Source organism: Ranitomeya variabilis, chromosome 1 (genome assembly GCF_051348905.1).
Source record: "Ranitomeya variabilis isolate aRanVar5 chromosome 1, aRanVar5.hap1, whole genome shotgun sequence".
In the NCBI taxonomy this organism is placed as follows: Eukaryota; Metazoa; Chordata; class Amphibia; order Anura; family Dendrobatidae; genus Ranitomeya; species Ranitomeya variabilis.
In genome coordinates this window covers 892,087,383-892,100,652 of record NC_135232.1, presented here as the reverse complement: position 1 = coordinate 892,100,652, position 13,270 = coordinate 892,087,383, and the positions used below count along the sequence as shown (strand labels likewise).

The following is a 13,270-nucleotide window of genomic DNA, read 5'->3' as shown; positions in this document are numbered from 1 at the left end:
CACTGGCTAGCTGCAGCGACCAACGGCCACATGATTTCAAAATGTTTTATCAGATAGCACTCGGCCCAATGTTATATTATAGGGCAGTAGCTCTGCAAATTGAAGAATCCACACCCATTCAAGTCTATGTAAAACATTGGACTGCACTCGGCTGCCATCTGAGTGCAGTCTAACATCCATGGACTCAGACAATGGAAAAGATGGAGAAAGTAAGTTCCCCCTCTTCTCCGCACCTGTGATAATTGGACCACAGTAACTGGACAGAGTTTGAGCCTAATGACATTAGCATAATGGACCCGACTCTCGCATGAGAGAATCTACGCTCGTGTGAGCCCTTACCAGTGAGAATTTCAATATTTGCCAAGACTCTGTTCACATGAGAGTTTTGTATAACAGAAGATACAATGCTGTGCAGAGTCGGGCACACACCAGCAAAGCATGACAGAACTGCTTTTCATTATGCTGTGTAAACTGACCTGCGGTGCATTAGTGAAATCCGCAACATGTCAGATACTCGGGTGAATTCGCGGAGTTTTAGGAGCCGATTATCCAATTAGAATGGCATTAAATGCGGAAAATCCACAGGTAAAAAAAACATTTTTTTTATTTTAAGCTATGAAAAAGCGCTAAAAATGAAGGTAAATCACATATGACAGTATGAAAAAAGTTTCATCAAATGTAAATGCTATGAAGTTTCAAAAAGAAAGCAGCTTTATTTAATACATGACCTACCAGTAAGAGATTAAAAACGTACAAAAAAAAGGCAGTAACTTAATAGGTGCAGATAATCTAGCGTAAAAAGACAGATTTTAACGTAAAAAAGCTTTGAAAAGTCACAAAATCTTAGTGAAACTAAAGGCTAAAGTAATATGTTGCGACCTTTGGCGTTCTGACGCCTTTTTCGCCCAGTTGCGACAAAGTGGGTGGAGCTGTGATGGGATTGGGGTGTAGCGACCATTCATCAGATTAATGCCGAGTGGCGGTGGTCGCTGCTACAATTCTCACTCCAGAAGTAAGATTTTGTGGCGGGACACACACTGAGACGCGCACCACCTCGCATGATTCATTAAAAGTGAGTGCCTCGTACTCCACCTCCCCCCTTATCAAGACCGGAGGGAAGATCACCATTCTTAATGAATTGCCAATACTGTGTTTAACCCTCCTATCGACTGCCGATACACATAAAAACGGAGGGATCTCAGGGGCCTTATTGACATCTTAAAACAATGATCGGGAATAAGGTAATAGCGCCCCCCAGAGTCCAATAATCTCCGAGGTCTCAGCTACCGGGCGTTGCTAAGACCCTGGAGAACACAAAAAAAGGGATGTTTTTTCCAGTCCCCGATCACCGTATTCAATGAATAATGGCGTCAACGTAAAAAAAAGTGAGATCCAGTGTAAAAATCATTTCTCTCTCCTGATATTATATAACACTAGCTGTTTCCAGCCAGCTAACGCTCGGCACGCTCATTGCTATCTAATTAACGCTGCTGGTGATTAAGCTAAAGTAAATAATGACAACATTCAATAGCGCTTACGCAGGTGGTAAATTAACTTAAAATGAAGTTAATAACAATAGTGTGGTGATGTGTTGGGGGGGCGGAATTCTGTGTGGTAATGTGGTGGGGGGCGGGATTCTGTGTGGTAATGTGGTGGGGGGCGGGATTATCTGTGGTAATGTGGTGGGGGGGCGGAATTCTGTGTGGTAATGTGGTGGGGGTGGGATTATCTGTAGTAATGTGGTGGGGGGGCGGAATTCTGTGTGGTAATGTGGTGGGGGTGGGATTATCTGTGGTAATGTGGTGGGGGGGCGGAATTCTGTGTGGTAATGTGGTGGGGGTGGGATTATCTGTAGTAATGTGGTGGGGGGGCGGAATTCTGTGTGGTAATGTGGTGGGGGTGGGATTATCTGTGGTAATGTGGTGGGGGGGCGGAATTCTGTGTGGTAATGTGGTGGGGGGCGGGATTCTGTGTGGTAATGTGGTGGGGGGCGGGATTATCTGTGGTAATGTGGTGGGGGGGCGGAATTCTGTGTGGTAATGTGGTGGGGGTGGGATTATCTGTAGTAATGTGGTGGGGGGGCGGAATTCTGTGTGGTAATGTGGTGGGGGTGGGATTATCTGTGGTAATGTGGTGGGGGGGCGGAATTCTGTGTGGTAATGTGGTGGGGGTGGGATTATCTGTAGTAATGTGGTGGGGGGGCGGAATTCTGTGTGGTAATGTGGTGGGGGTGGGATTATCTGTGGTAATGTGGTGGGGGGGCGGAATTCTGTGTGGTAATGTGGTGGGGGTGGGATTATCTGTAGTAATGTGGTGGGGGGGCGGAATTCTGTGTGGTAATGTGGTGGGGGTGGGATTATCTGTGGTAATGTGGTGGGGGGGCGGAATTCTGTGTGGTAATGTGGTGGGGGTGGGATTATCTGTGGTAATGTGGTGGGGGGGCGGAATTCTGTGTGGTAATGTGGTGGGGGGCGGGATTATCTGTGGTAATGTGGTGGGGGGGCGGAATTCTGTGTGGTAATGTGGTGGGGATGGGATTATCTGTGGTAATGTGGTGGGGGGGCGGAATTCTGTGTGGTAATGTGGTGGGGGCGGGATTATCTGTGGTAATGTGGTGGGGGGGCGGAATTCTGTGTGGTAATGTGGTGGGGGCGGGATTATCTGTGGTAATGTGGTGGGGGGGCGGAATTTTGTGTGGTAATGTGGTGGGGGGCGGGATTATCTGTGGTAATGTGGTGGGGGGGCGGAATTCTGTGTGGTAATGTGGTGGGGGTGGGATTATCTGTGGTAATGTGGTGGGGGGGCGGAATTCTGTGTGGTAATGTGGTGGGGGTGGGATTATCTGTGGTAATGTGGTGGGGGGGCGGAATTCTGTGTGGTAATGTGGTGGGGGGCGGGATTATCTGTGGTAATGTGGTGGGGGGGCGGAATTCTGTGTGGGAATGTGGTGGGGGTGGGATTATCTGTGGTAATGTGGTGGGGGGGCGGAATTCTGTGTGGTAATGTGGTGGGGGTGGGATTATCTGTGGTAATGTGGTGGGGGGGCGGGATTATGTGTGGTGATGTGTTGGGGGGCGGGATTATGTGTGGCAATGTGGTGGGGGCGGGATTATCTGTGGTAATGTTGTGGGGGGCGGGACTATGTGTAGTAATGTGGTGGGGGGCGTGATTATGTGTGGCGATGTGGTGGGGGGCGTGATTATGTGTGGCAATGTGTTGGGGGCAAGATTATGTGTGGTGATGTGTTCGGGGGGGCAGGATTATGTGTGGCAATGAGTGGGGGGCAGGATTATGTGTGGCAATGAGTGGGGGGCGGGATTATGTGCAGTAAAGTGGTGGAAGGGCGGGATTATGTGCAGTAATGTGTTGGGGGGAGGGATTATGTGTGGCAATGAGTGGGGGGGCGGGATTATTTGTGGCAATGAGTGGGGAGGTGGGATTATGTGTGGTGATGTGGTGGGATTATGTGTGGTAATAGGGTGGGGGGAGGGATTATGTGTGGTGATGTGTTGGGGGGGCGGGATTATCTGTGGTAATGTGGTGGGGGATCGGGATATTGTGTGGTGATGTGGTGGGGGGCGGGATTGTGTGTGGTAATGTGGTGGGGGCGGGATTGTGTGTGGTAATGGGGTGGGGGGCAGAGCTACTGTGCAGGGGGGGATTAGCGAGTAATCACAATGCCTCTTATATACACTCACCGGCCACTTTATTAGGTACACCATGCTAGTAACGGGTTGGACCCCCTTTTGCCTTCAGAACTGCCTCAATTCTTCGTGGCATAGATTCAACAAGGTGCTGGAAGCATTCCTCAGAGATTTTGGTCCATATTGACATGATGGCATCACACAGTTGCCGCAGATTTGTCGGCTGCACATCCCAAAGATGCTCCATACAAGGCAGGATGGATCCATGCTTTCATGTTGTTTACGCCAAATTCTGACCCTACCATCCGAATGTCGCAGCAGAAATCGAGACTCATCAGACCAAGCAACGTTTTTCCAATCTTCTACTGTCCAATTTCGATGAGCTTGTACAAATTGTAGCCTCAGTTTCCTGTTCTTAGCTGAAAGGAGTGGTACCCGGTGTGGTCTTCTGCTGCTGTAGCCCATCTGCCTCAAAGTTCGACGCACTGTGCGTTCAGAGATGCTCTTAGGCCTACCTTGGTTGTAACGGGTGGCGATTTGAGTCACTGTTGCCTTTCTATCAGCTCGAACCAGTCTGCCCATTCTCCTCTGACCTCTAGCATCAACAAGGCATTTCCGCCCACAGAACTGCCGCTCACTGGATTTTTTTTCTTTTTCGGACCATTCTCTGTAAACCCTAGAGATGGTTGTGCGTGAAAATCCCAGTAGATCAGCAGTTTCTGAAATACTCAGACCAGCCCTTCTGGCACCAACAACCATGCCACGTTCAAAGGCACTCAAATCACCTTTCTTCCCCATACTGATGCTCGGTTTGAACTGCAGGAGATTGTCTTGACCATGTCTACATGCCTAAATGCACTGAGTTGCCGCCATGTGATTGGCTGATTAGAAATTAAGTGTTAACAAGAAGTTGGACAGGTGTACCTAATAAAGTGGCCAGTGAGTGTATATATATATATAGATGTCAGAGGAGAGAAATTATGTCCCCAAGCCCCCACGGTACCTTTGTACTGGATCCGCGATCCCCCGGCCCCTCTCCTTCTCCTGAAGCAAAATGGAGGGCGCATGCGCTGTGCACCCGCAGAGACCTGCCTGACTGCACCCGGAAATCGTAGGGATTTTTCTTACGGGTTGCTGACTTTTGATCAGTGTGATAGACCCCCCAATCACAGTAATCAACAGCCCAACAATTAGGACAGTACTTGGGCTGTGCCTCGCTGTGCACCGCCGTTGATCACTCACCTCTCTGTCAGTCACTTAGTCAAATTTTATTTTTTCATTTTATAATTTTATTTCTTTCATTCCTTTCTGTTAGAGATAGGTTTAGGGTTTTTTCAAAAGTAAAAAAAAAATGAGTACGATATGACAACATATTTAATATGACGACCTAATATTATCAAATTGTGTGCAGTATTTGTGGGGCCAAAATCCTCCCTATACGCCTGGATAAAATCCTTGAGGGGTGTAGTTTCCAACATGGGGTCAGTTATGGGGGGTTTCTGCAAGGGGCCCTGTAAATGCGACATGCATATTGCTCCTTCCGTTCCAGGCCCTGCAGTTCATCCAAACAGAACTTTTTGACAACATGTGGGGTATCGCTGCGATCACAAGAAAGTGGGTAATAAGCTGTGGGGACCACTTTTTGGTGTTACCTCTTGTAAAAGTAAAAAAAAATGGGGCTATGGAAACATTTAGGTAGCACCTGAAGGGATAATTTTTTTTCCTGACAACAGTTTTGAAGTATTTGAGGGGTGCGGTTTTCAAATTGGTAAAACTTTTGGTGAGTTTCCAATAGATAGGACCCACAAGGTCCATTTAAACGTAATTAGGTCCCTAAAGAAATAGTTTTTTTTAATTTGTTGAAAAAATGAGAAATTGCTGCGAAACTTTTAACCCCTCTAACGTCCTAACAAAATAAAATGACGTTTGAAAAATGATGCAAATATAAAGTAGACATATGGGAAATGTTACTTATTAATGATTTTGTACAGCATGACTAACTGGTTTAAGGATATAAAGACGGAAGGTTGGAAAATGTCGATTTTCAAAATTTTTTGCCAAATTTACAATATTTTCACAAATAAACGTAGATCAAATTAAACAAATTTTACCACTATCATGAAGTACATAATATGTCACAAAAAACAATTTCAGAATCAGCGTTCCAGAGTTATTACCAGATGAAGTGACAATAGGTAGATTTCTAAAATTTGGCCTGACCATGACGGTACAAATTAGCTTGGTCAGTAAAGGGTTAAACTGCATGAGGTCATTTACAAGTGAAAAAAAAAAAGCTGCCAAAAACCTGCGCTAGGAAAGCTGAATTAAAGGCTAGTAATTAATAATAAACATGATTTAGGTGATATGAATAACATCGAAGAAAGACAAATAAAACACATAATGCCTGCCAATTTGTCTAGTACATAACATATTAAACTGCTTCCGAAGAGTAATTAGTCTGTAAATGCAATGAAATCCGTATTAAATGGCTAATTAGCTTGGTATTTAAACTGCATAAATTCTTTATGTAGAAGAATTAGCATGTAATCAATGCAAAATAGGAATCAGTTGAGTAAGAAAAATCATTAGCATTTACTTTTGCAAGAAGCACAATTAATTTGTTTCCAAGGCTTTCTATGGAGATTAACCTCTACAGGTACAGTATATATAATAAATCTTTTATATATAATTAATATGTATATGAAGAAATATAATTAACCCCTTCATGACCAAGCCTATTTTGACCTTAATGACCTGGCCGTTTTTTTGCAATTCTGACCAGTGTCCCTTTATGAGGTAATAACCTCAGGTTTTTTCGTGACATATTGGGCTTCATGTTAGTGGTAAATTTAGGTCGATAATTTCTGAGTTTATTTGTGAAAAAAACAGAAATTTGCCGAAAATTTTGAAAATTTCGCAATTTTCACATTTTGAATTTTTATTCTGTTAAACCAGAGAGTTATGTGACACAAAATAGTTAAAATAACATTTCCCACATGTCTACTTTACATCAGCACAATTTTGGAAACAAAATTTTTTTTGCTAGGAAGTTATAAGGGTTAAAATTTGACCAGTGATTTCTCATTTTTACAACAAAATTTACAAAACCATTTTTTTTAGGGACCACCTCACATTTGAAGTCAGTTTGAGGGTTCTATATGGCTGAAAATACCCAAAATGACACCATTCTAAAAACTGCACCCCTCAAGGTGCTCAAAACCACATTCAAGAAGTTTATTAACCCTTCAGGTGTTTCACAGCAGCAGAAGCAACATGGAAGGAAAAAATGAACATTTAACTTTTTAGTCACAAAAATGATCTTTTAGCAACAATTTTTTTATTTTCCCAAGGGTAAAAGGAGAAACTGGACCACAAACGATGTTGTCCAATTTGTCCTGAGTACGCTGATACCTCATATGTGGGGGTAAACCACTGTTTGGGAGCACGGCAAGGCTCGGAAGGTAAAAAGCGCCATTTGACTTTTTGAATGAAAAATTGGCTCCAATCTTTAGCGGACACCATGTCGCGTTTGGAGAGCCCCCGTGTGCCTAAACATTGGAGCTCCCCCACAAGTGACCCCATTTTGGAAACTAGACCCCCCAAGGAACTTATCTAGAAGCATACTGAGCACATTAAACCCCCAGGTGCTTCACAAATTGATCCGTAAAAATGAAAAAGTACTTTTTTTTCACAAAAAAATTATTTTAGCCTCAATTTTTTCATTTTCACATGGGCAACAGGATAAAATGGATCCTAAAATTTGTTGGGCAATTTCTCCTGAGTACACCGATACCTCACATGTCGGGGTAAACCACTGTTTGGGCACATAGTAAGGCTCGGAAGGGAAGGAGCGCCATTTGACTTTTTGAATGAAAAATTATCTCCATCGTTAGCGGACACCATGTCGTGTTTGGAAAGCCCCTGTGTGCCTAAACATTGGGGCTCCCCCACAAGTGACCCCATTTTGGAAACTAGACCCACCAAGGAACTTATCTAGAAGCATAGTGAGCACTTTAAACCTTCAGGTGCTTCACAAATTGATCCATAAAATGAAAAAGTACTTTTTTTCACACAAAATTTCTTTTAGCCTCAATTTTTTCATTTTCACATGGGCAACAGGATAAAATGTATACTAACATTTGTAGGGCAATTTCTCCTGAGTACGCCGATACCTCATATGTGGGGGTAAACCACTGTTTGGGTGCACGGCAAGGCTCGGAAGGGAAGGCGCGCCATTTGACTTTTTGAATGGAAAATTAGCTCCAATCGTTAGCGGACAACATGTCGCGTTTGGAGAGCCCCTGTGTGCCTAAACCCCCACATGCTTCACAGAAGTTTATAACGCAGAGCCATGAATATAAAAAATAATTTTTCTTTTCTCAAAAATGATTTTTTAGCCCACAATTTTTTATTTTCCCAAGGGTAACAGGAGAAATTTGACCCCAAAAGTTGTTGTCCAGTTTCTCCTGAGTACGCTGATACCCCATATGTGGGGGTAAACCACTGTTTGGGCACACGTCGGGGTTCGGAAGGGAAGTAGTGACGTTTTGAAATGCAGACTTTGATGGAATGCTCTGCGGGCGTCACGTTGCGTTTGCAGAGCCCCTGATGTGCCTAAACAGTAGAAACTCCCCACAAGTGACCCCATTTTGGAAACTAGACCCCCAAGGGAACTTATCTAGATGTGTGGTGAGCACTTTGAACCCCCAAGTGATTTACAGAAGTTTATAACGCAGAGCCGTGAAAATAATAAATGTGTTTTCTTTCCTCAAAAATTATGTTTAAGCAAGCAGTTTTTTATTTTCACAAGCGTAACAGGAGAAATTAAACCCCAATAGTTGTTGTCCAGTTTGTTCTGAGTACGGTGGTACCCCATATGTGGGGGTAAACCACTGTTTGGGCACACGTCGGGGCTCGGAAGGGAAGCAGTGACGTTTTGAAATGCAGATTTTGATGAAATGGTCTGCGGGTGTCACGTTGCATTTGCAGAGCCACTGATGTGCCTAAACAGTAGAAACCCCCCACAAGTGACCCCATTTTGGAAACTAGACCCCCCCCCAAGGAACTTATCTAGATGTGTGGTGAGCACTTTGAACCCCCAAGTGATTTACAGAAGTTTATAACGCAGAGCCGTGAAAATAAAAAATAATTTTTCATTCCTCTAAAATTATGTTTTAGCAAGCAATTTTTTATTTTCGCAAGGGTAACAGGAGAAATTGGACCACAATAATTGTTGCCCAGTTTGTCCTGAGTATGCTGGTACCCCATATGTGGGGGTAAACCACTGTTTGGGTGCACGTCGGGGCTCGGAAGGGAGGGAGCACCATTTGACTTTTTGAACGCAAGATTGGCTGGAACCAAAGGTGGTGCCATGTTGCGTTTGGAGACCCCTGATGTGCCTAAACAGTGGAAACCCCTCAATTCTAACTCCAACACTAACCCCAACACACCCCAAACCCTAATCCCAACTCTAGATATAACCCTAACCCCAACTCACCCCTAACCACAACCCTAACCCCAACACACCCTAACCCTAACCACAAGCCTAATCGTAACCCTAATTCCAACCCCAACTCTAATTCCAACCCTAACCCTAAGGCTATGTGCCCACACTGCGGATTCGTGTGAGATTTTTCCGCACCATTTTTGAAAAAGGCACTGCGTTTTACTTGCGCATTTACGGCGGATTGACATGCTGCGGAAAATACAACACAGCGTTTCCGCGCGGTATTTTCCGCACCATGGGCACAGCGGATTTGGTTTTCAGTAGGTTTACATGGTACTGTAAACCTGATGGAAAACTGCTACGAATCCGCAGAGGCCAATCCGCTGCTGATCCACAGCCAAATCCGCACCATGTGGGCACATAGTCTAATCTAACCCTAACTCTAGTTCTAACCCTAATTCTAACCCTAGCCCTGACCCTAACCCTAACCCTAGCCCTAACCCTAGTGGGGGAAGAAAAAAAAATATATATATATTTTCTTTATTTTTATTATTGTCCCTACCTATGGGGGTGATAAAGGGGGGGTTCATTTACTATTTTTTTTATTTTGATCACTGTGATAAGTTTTATCACAGTGATCAAAATGTACCTGGAACGAATCTGCCGGCCGATTCGGCGGGTGCACTGCGCATGCGCCCGCCATTTTGGAAGATGGCGGCGCCCATGAAGAAGACGGACGGACACCGCGAGGCTCGGGAAGTATGAGGGGGGAGATCGGAGCACGGGGGGGGGAATCGAAGCACGGGGGAGCGGACAGGAGGACGGGGGAGCGGACAGGAGGACGGAGGGGAGCGGACAGGAGGACGGAGGGGAGCGGACAGGAGGACGGAGGGGAGCGGACAGGAGGACGGAGGGGAGAGGACAGGAGGACGGGGGAGCGGACAGGAGGACGGAGGGGAGCGGACAGGAGGACGGAGGGGAGCGGACCACAGTACGGGGCAGAAAGTAGGACTGGGGAGGCGATCGGTGACGGTGGGGGCAGATTAGGTTTTCCAGCCATGGCCGATGATATTGCAGCATTGGCCATGGCTGGATTGTAATATTTCACCATTTAAATAGGTGAAATATTACAAATCGCTCTGATTGGCTGTTGAAAGTGAAACAGCCAATCAGAGCGATTGTAGCCATGTACTTCAGCCCCCCCCGGGCTGAAGTACCACACCCCCTGTCCCTGCAGATCGGGTGAAATTGGAGTGAACCCTTTCACCCGATCTGCAGGGACGCGATCATTCCATGACGCCACATAGACGTCACAGGTCGGATTGGCACCGACTTTCAAAGGTCAAAGGTCGGGAAGGGGTTAATGAGATAGGAAAAGTGAAAGAAGAAAAGACACATTTGAGCATGTCTGGCTAAAGTAGTCCTATTAGGGTTTGTTCACACAGGGAATTTTTGTTGCTTTTTTATGCTAATTTTCAGCTGCTTTTTACCGTTCATTATTGCCCCATAGCTGTGCCATATAGTGCTCTGCACCGTTCATTATTGCCCCATAGCTGTGCCATATAGTGCTCTGCACCGTTCATTATTGCCCATAGCTATGCCATATAGTGCTCTGCACCGTTCATTATTGCCCCATAGCTGTGCCATATAGTGCTCTGCACCGTTCATTATTGCCCCATAGCTGTGCCATATAGTGCTCTGCACCGTTCATTATTGCCCCATAGATGTACCATAGAAAGATGTGCCATTGCTGCTGCTGCAATAAAAAAAAAAATGACATACTCACCTTTCTTGCTTGCAGCTCCTCAGCGTCCCGTCCCGGCGTCTCTCTGCACTGGCTGATCAGGCAGAGGGCGGCGCGCACACTATATGCGTCATCGCGCCCTCTGACCTGCACAGTCAGTGCGGAGAGACGCCGGGAAGATGGAGCGGCGCCTGGCGTGTGGAACGCGGACAGGTGAATATGTAATACTTACCTGCTCCCGGCGTCCCGCTCCTTCCCCCGGACAGCTGGTCTTCGGTGCCGCAGCCTCTTCTTCTATCAGCGGTCACCCTTACCGCTCATTAGAGAAATGAATATGCGGCTCCACCCCTATGGGAGTGGAGTCCATATTCATTTCTCTAAAGAGCGGTCCCACGTGACCGCTGAACAGGGGAAGAGCTGCGGCACCCGAAGACCGTGGGACTGCAGGGACAGCGCCAGGAGCCCCGGAAGCAGGTAAGTATGCCTCAGCGCCCTCTCCCCCTCACCCGCCGACCCTGCCGCAGACCGTGACTCGAGTATAAGCCGAGAGGGGCACTTTCAGCCCAAAAATTTGGGCTGAAAATCTCGGCTTATACTCGAGTATATACGGTAAATTAAAATCAGAGATTATTTGTAAACAAACATACTACTGGACACTACAAGAAATGGGGAAGTTAATCCATCTAACATAAAACATAGTAACCAATGCCTATTGTGCCAACTGAATCTAGGAAAACATAACAATACCTGGGGTAAAAATTCTCCCACAAGTTGACCAATAGATTAAGGCATAGATTAACGCACGTTTTGTCTCAATACTTCATCAGGAAACGTGTGAAGTATTGAAATAAAACGTGCACTGGGGCGACGGGGACGCTTCCATTATGTTTAATTATAAGTAACGCTATTATGCCATAATATATTGGTCAACTTGTGGGAGAATTTTTACTTCGGGTGTTATGTTTTCCTAGATTCAATTGGCACAATAGGCATTGGTTACTGTTTTATGTTATATGCATTAACGTCCCCATTTCTTGTAATGTCCACTAGTATGTTTGTTTACAAATCTCTGATTTTAAGCCCTTAACGACCGCCAATACGCCTTTTAACGGCGGCCGCTAAGGGTACTTAAACCACAGCGCCGTTAATTAACGGCGCTGTGGAAAAAGTGAATAGCGCCCCCCAGAGTCGGATTTTCTCTGGGGTCTCGGTTGCCGAGGGTAGCCGAGACCCCAGAGAACATGATTCGGGGGGTTTTAACCGACCCCCGAGTTGCGATCGCCGGTAATTAACCGTTTACCGGCGGTTGCAACAAAAAAAAAAACGCGATTTGCTATTTAATTTCTCTGTCCTCCGATGTGATCGCAAATCGGAGGACAGAGAAATAGGGTCCCCGATGGCCCCAGATAGCCCCCCAATACTCACCTATCTCCCCCGGTGCTCCTCGTGGCTCCCGATGGGCGCTGTCATCTTTTTCCGGGGAAAAAATGGCGGGCGCATGCGCAGTGCGCCCGCCCCCCGGAAGATCTTTGGGGTCTCGGCTGCCGGGGGTAGTCGAGACCCCAAAGAACATGATCGGGGTCGGTTTTTACCGACCCCAGTTTTGCGATCGCCGGTAATTAACGGTTTACCGGCGACCGCAAAAAAAAAAAAAAAAAAAAAAAGCGATCTGTAATTCTCTGTCCTCTGATGTGATCGCACATCAGAGGACAGAGAAATAGGGGGATTCGGGGACCCTATCATACTTACCGGTGTCCCTGGTTCCTCTTGCGTCTCCTCCTGCTGGCCGGCTTCTTCCTCGGGAAAGAAAATGGCGGGCGCATGCGCAGTGCGCCCGCCATCTGCTGCCATCTGTCGGCCGGCAGGAGAGACGAGTTGGGGCTATAATTAGGGTTAGGGTTAGGGTTGGGGCTAAATTTAGGGTTAGGGCTAGGGTTAGGCTACTTTCACACTAGCGTTTTTTGGCTTCCGTCGCAATGCGCCGTTTTGTAGAAAAAACGCATCCTGCAAAAGTGCTTGCAGGATGCGTTTTTTCTCCATTGACTTGCATTAGCGACACATTGCGACGGATTGCCACACGTCGCATCCGTCGTGCGACGGATGCGTCGTGCTTTGGCGGACCGTCGGCACAAAAAAACGCTACATGTAACTTTTTGTGCGACGTGGCCGCCATTTCCGATCGCGCATGCATCCGCTGCACCCGTTGTGCAGCGCTTACAACGCTAGCGTCGGTACGTCGGCCCGACACACTGCGACGGGCCGAGTACGACGCTAGTGTGAAAGTAGCCTTAGGCTTCTTTCACACTTGCGTCGGTACGGGGCGGTCGCAATGCGTCGGCCTGACGTACCGACGCACGTTGTGAAAATTGTGCACAACGTGGGCAGCGGATGCAGTTTTTCAACGCATCCGCTGCCCAGTCTATGTCCTGGGGAGGA

The 13,270-nt window shown here is 46.5% G+C and overlaps 1 protein-coding gene across 6 annotated transcripts in view; it reads right to left on the bottom strand.

Moving 5' to 3' along the window:
- The window catches only part of SEC24D (SEC24 homolog D, COPII component), a 171,391-nt gene that overhangs the window by 53,787 nt on the left and 104,334 nt on the right, over positions 1-13,270 (bottom strand). The gene's annotated exons all lie outside the window — the stretch shown is intronic.